The following is a 5,733-nucleotide window of genomic DNA, read 5'->3' as shown; positions in this document are numbered from 1 at the left end:
CAAACATACGATAAAGTGAACATCAGTAAAAGTCAGAGGCGGAAGAAGTACTTAGATCTTGTACTTCGAAAAGTAGAAGTACTCAGATCTTGTGCTTGAGTAAAAGTAGAAGTACTCAGATCTTGTACTTGAGTAAAAGTAGAAGTACTCAGATCTTGTTCTTGAGTAAAAGTAGAAGTACTCAGATTGTGTACTTGAGTAAAAGTAGAAGTACTCAGGTCTTGTACTTGAGTAAAAGTAGAAGTACTCAGACCTTGTACTTGAGTAAAAGTAGAAGTACTCAGACCTTGTACTTGAGTAATAGTAAAAGTACTCAGATCTTGTACTTGAGTAAAAGTAGAAGTACTCAGATCTTGTACTTGAGTAAAAGTAGAAGTACTCAGGTCTTGTACTTGAGTAAAAGTAGAAGTACTCAGATCTTGTACTTGAGTAAAAGTAGAAGTACTCAGACCTTGTACTTGAGTAAAAGTAGAAGTACTCAGACCTTGTACTTGAGTAATAGTAAAAGTACTCAGATCTTGTACTTGAGTAATAGTAAAAGTACTCAGATCTTGTACTTGAGTAAAAGTAGAAGTACTCAGATCTTGTACTTGAGTAAAAGTAGAAGTACTCAGACCTTGTACTTGAGTAAAAGTAGAAGTACTCAGATCTTGTACTTGAGTAAAAGTAGAAGTACTCAGATCGTGTACTTGAGTAAAAGTAGAAGTACTCAGGTCTTGTACTTGAGTAAAAGTAGAAGTACTCAGACCTTGTACTTGAGTAAAAGTAGAAGTACTCAGGTCTTGTAGCAAAAGTAGAAGTACTCAGATCTTGTACTTGAGTAAAAGTAGAAGTACTCAGATTGTGTACTTGAGTAAAAGTAGAAGTACCAGAGTGTAGGAATACTCTGTTACAGTAAAAGTCCTGCATTCAAAAGGTTCCTCAAGTAAAAGTAGAAAAGTATTATCATCAAAATATAGTGAAAGACAGTAAAAGTAGTCATTGTGCAGATTGGTCCATTTCAGAATAATATATATGATAGGTTTTATAATGATTGATCATGAAAGTGTTCTCAAAGCTGGTAAAGGTGCAGCTAGTCTGAATGACTTTGTATACTGCAGGGTAGCTGGTGGATTTACTCCAGGTGGAACTAAAGTCTGATTTAACACTTGATTATATTTCACATCATTCATCCACATCTGTGAAGTAACTAAAGGTATTAAATACATGAAGTGGAGTAGAAGTACAACATGTACCTCTGAACTGTGGTGCAGTAGAAGTACTAAGTAGCAGAAAATGGAAATACTCAAGTAAAGGACACGTACCTCAAAGTTGCACTTAAGTACAGCACTTGAGTAAATCTACTTAGTTACTTCCCACCTCTGGTAAAAGTGGAACTATAAATACAAACAAGAACATACCATTTTTTTAAACGTTAGTGACAGTATAGTATATACCAAATCCAATAACATCATGATGAGATAAATGAGAGAATAAATAGATGAATAAATAAAGTTATCGTGCCATAAGAGAATAGGAGTGTTGAACTGATAAACCAACACGTGTTGTGTGTGAAATAAAGTGTGTTTCTTGTGTCTCTCAGGACAGGAGAGGTGAACAGGAGAGAGAGAAATTAAGACTAATGTCCATTTATTCCCGGCAGCGAGGCCTGAGCCTGGTCACCGTGACCGAAAAACCTGCAACGAGTTTATCATTTTAGTCGGTAGCCAGTGTTCAGTCCAGCCTGCAGTGCTGTGTTATATGGACTGTGTTTCATATTCAGTCATAAAACATGCAACTGTGTCCTTCCTCTAAACCCTGTGTGTGTGTGTGTGTGTGTGTGTGTGTGTGTGTGTGTGTGTGTGTGTGTGTGTGTGTGTGTGTGTGTGTCCTAGAACATCAAACCTTGTTACTCTGCGGTAACATATGCACCCAGTGCTCCCTCTCTGAACTTCCCCTTCCAGGAGGCAACAAACACTTCTATATTTCCACATTCAAAACAGTAACAATGTCGTAAAACCAACACATTACAGCTTCCATTATGCGGCGCTGCAGCGAGCGGCGTGTGTGTGTGAAAAGCAAAAAGGTGGACAAGATGAATCAGGAGGTCTTCCGAGAAGCTCAATAAAAGCATCGAAATGACCGTATTCATTAGGGTGGTGTGTGTGACATAAATACGATACGTCTCCCTGTGTGCTGCAGTGTGTGAGGAGGACTCGGTGTTTATGCGACAGCCCAGCCTGGCTCGACCCAGCCGGCACTAATCCATCATCACCACCACTGAATCATCGCGCTGCCAATAAAGCCAGGCAGCAATACATTACAGGCATGTGGCAGGCTTTAGCGGTAATGACATTGAGAAGTCCCCTCGGGCTGCAGGAAAAGCCTGGGCGCATGACACTCTTGCTTACAGAGGCAATAATATATGGAAATGCATCAGTGTGCTAGACAGAGGAGAGGAATGGGGAGCTCATGAGGAAAAGAGGGAGGAAACGGCCTTCCTATCAGAATCCAACGAGTAAATCCAGCATTCGATGACGAGGCTTATTTTAGATTCAAGCCCCTCCAAACAGGCCATCTAACGAGCAATCTCATGTGTCAACACCCCATTTTTCCGTCTTATCTTCATGCAACTGATTTTGCAATAAGGTTTGGATCGGGACATGTTAGATTAGAGCGGAGCCAATCACCCGCATGCTGTGTGGCCGAATGGACAAAAAAGAGAACTGCTGGTCTCTGCCTTCCTGTTATCTTGTGGCTGACATTGAGAACAATCTGGATGTTTAATCCCTCACCTTTACTGCAGACACATGCACTCTGAAACACACCAAACTCTAAGAGATCAAAAGGGAAGTGGTGACAGGAGTAACTACAGAGAGGAAGGAAACGTGACAGATATGGTGTTAAAACGCACAAAGATCATTTGAAAGCTAAAATGTTACTTAGGTTTCCACCAGTGCAAACCATGTCTCCATGGGTATTCTTTGCTCATGGTCTTTTTGTTGTACTTAGTGACAAAAACTTGTGTTACTTTTGTGAAAGTCATCTTATTTTAATCAGTGAAATAGCAGTATAACTCAGAGTGTCTGGAAGTCAGCCCGTCTGTATTCACGGTGTCAGACTCCTGGCCGAGCTGTTTTAAAAAAGTCAATTGTTACCATTGTATGTCTCATTTTAGTCCGTGCAATTAAATTAAAAGTTGCCAGGTAATGGTGTGCTGAGGAGTTTGCATTAGCCCATAGGGGTCATTAAGCTTTTCTGAAACCCATTCAGCACACGGACATCAATTTGAAAATAAAAACTCCTTCGACATTAGTTAAGTGTTTTTCACTGTAAGAAATAACACTTTAAAGGCTTGAGGTATTTTTTCCGGCTCCAAACTATTGACCCGATTCAACCCCGATTTGGTGACTTAATAATCTACATATTGAGGTGGTGCTCACTTGTAACTTGAGGAAATGTGTCTCAACAGGGTGCGGTCACACTGATTTGTCAAGAAAGCGGGAGACATTTTGATTGACAGTTGCCGTCTGCTTCGGGTTGTTCTAAATTGTTTTGATGCAGGTGGTAAAAAAAGCTAAAGTTTCACATTTTGGGGATAACTTTATTCTGCTTTCTTGCGGAGAGTTAGAGGAGAATGAAACCTCATACTTAAACCAATTAGATGTTGAGCTAGTGCCAGTAGCGGGTTAGCTTAGCCTAGCTTAGCACAAAGACTAGAATACACCAACAAGGGAGAAACAGCAATACCTCAATAAGTTACCACCCCAAGTGTCAAGTATGTGTTTCACATTTTAGTTTTTGTTTAGTTCAACAAACTAGAAAGCTGTAGAGAAACTGGTAGGAAGAGTTATGTTTTTTTTATGTTAAGCTACACTAGCTGGCGAATGTAGCATCATATTTAACTTACAGAGCGAGCCTGTATTCTCCTGAATATCAAGCAGAGGGCAACTTCTCTGATTGCAACTTAAGTCAGATTCTATAGAAGTCTATGAGAAAATGACACAGTAGGAGAATGAAACCTCAGACTTTTAGATTAGATGTTGAGCTACTGTCAGTAGCCGGTTAGCTTAGCCTAGCTTAGCACAAAGACTGGAAAGCACCAACAAGAGAGAAACAGCCATACAAGATCTCAGGAAGCTACTACCACTGGGAATCATTTCTTAAAGCCCCTGTCACACTGTCCCGAAATTGACACCCGATGGACACACGAATATGGAATTGTGAATTTCGCACGAAGACGGCCCCGAACCACACGAAGGCAACATTTACATTACATTTAATAAATACAACTGCAACGAAAGTAACACAAACAATTATGTTAAAGTATTATGATACTGTACTGATATTTTCAGTCTTTGTTCTTTACTTTCTCCGTCTTTATATGTAGAAGATATTAAGTTTTTTCCGTAATGTTGTTTCCATAGCAACAACAACTTCCTGTCAATTCGCCTTCAAAATAATATATTATATCCTTTTCAGTTTCACAGAACACAAATTGGGTTATTTACATAATATCTTTACATGATTTTGTTGTGCAATAAAACAACCCGATGGACACACGATAAAGGAAATGTTCAAATTCGGCTCTGATCGTAACAACATCGGGCCATTCGTGAGGGCATCTTAAGCCATCGTATGACCGCCGGTGGAGTTTCTCAGGCTCCGGCAGCAACTTCGTGAGCGGTGGGAAAATCTTTGGCATGTCAAAAGATTCACGAAAGACCTTGCGAAGGTTCATTTTCGTGTTGAATTTGTGTGTAAATTTTGCCCTTCGTAAGGCCAGCGTGAGGGCATCTTGTTATCATCGGTGCCATCGGGCATTCGCCCCGATCAGAGTGAGGGCGAATGCCCGATGGCACCGATGATAACAAGATGCCCTCACGAGTGCCTTACGAAGTTGCCGCTCAGGAAGTTGCTGCCGGAGCCTAAGAAACTCCACCGGCGGTCATACGATGGCTTAAGATGCCCTCACGAATGTCCCGATGTTGTTACGATCAGAGCCGAATTTGAACATTTCCTTTATCGTGTGTCCATCGGGTGTCAATTTCGGGACAGTGTGACGCGGGCTTAACAAACGACATGCAAGCTGTAAAGGAGCAGTATTATTTTCCCTGGTACAAATTGGATTCGCAATTTCCCTTTCTTTTCTTCATGTTAAGTTACACTTACTGGCTAATGGCATTAGCTTCATGACTACTGTACAGACCGAGCCCTAAATGTTGGGTCTGAAAATGAAACGAAGTGCCTTAAATCTGTTTTTTTTATTTTTTTATATTGAGCAGGGGACGACTTCTCTGACTGCAACTTAAATCAGATTCTATAGAAGTCTATGACAAAAATGACAACTTTGTGATTTATGATCCTATTTAGAGTAGAAAAGCAGATAGGGTGGGATGTGATTGACAGGTCACTATCACATGGTGTTGTCAAATCTCGGGGACTTTATCCTTTCACCGTGTTTTCAGTTCATACAATACCCAATTTTAAAGAATATATGTAAAAAAAAAAAAAAGTCTGAAATGGATATTATTTAGTCCAGTAAACAAAGTTCAACTTCTTAGACCTTTTTAGACACACAGCAACAACACAGCACAAATACAGCATGGAGGAGGAAGAGGTATCAACACAGTGTTACATACAGTATTTGTACACGCTACAGATGTATAAAGACAAACAGACTCAAAGACAGTTTCTTCCCCAGAGCAATCATGGCACTGAACTCTTGCAAAAAGAAATGAACCAACAAACATG

General features: G+C 40.1%; 1 protein-coding gene across 1 annotated transcript in view; it reads right to left on the bottom strand.

The window, feature by feature from the left end:
* The window catches only part of agbl4 (AGBL carboxypeptidase 4), a 420,169-nt gene that overhangs the window by 81,375 nt on the left and 333,061 nt on the right, over window positions 1-5,733 (bottom strand). The gene's annotated exons all lie outside the window — the stretch shown is intronic.

This window comes from Notothenia rossii (genome assembly GCF_949606895.1).
Source record: "Notothenia rossii genome assembly, chromosome: 1".
In the NCBI taxonomy this organism is placed as follows: Eukaryota; Metazoa; Chordata; class Actinopteri; order Perciformes; family Nototheniidae; genus Notothenia; species Notothenia rossii.
The sequence above is the reverse complement of the archived record's forward strand: the minus strand, read 5'-3'. Positions and strand labels throughout refer to the sequence as shown.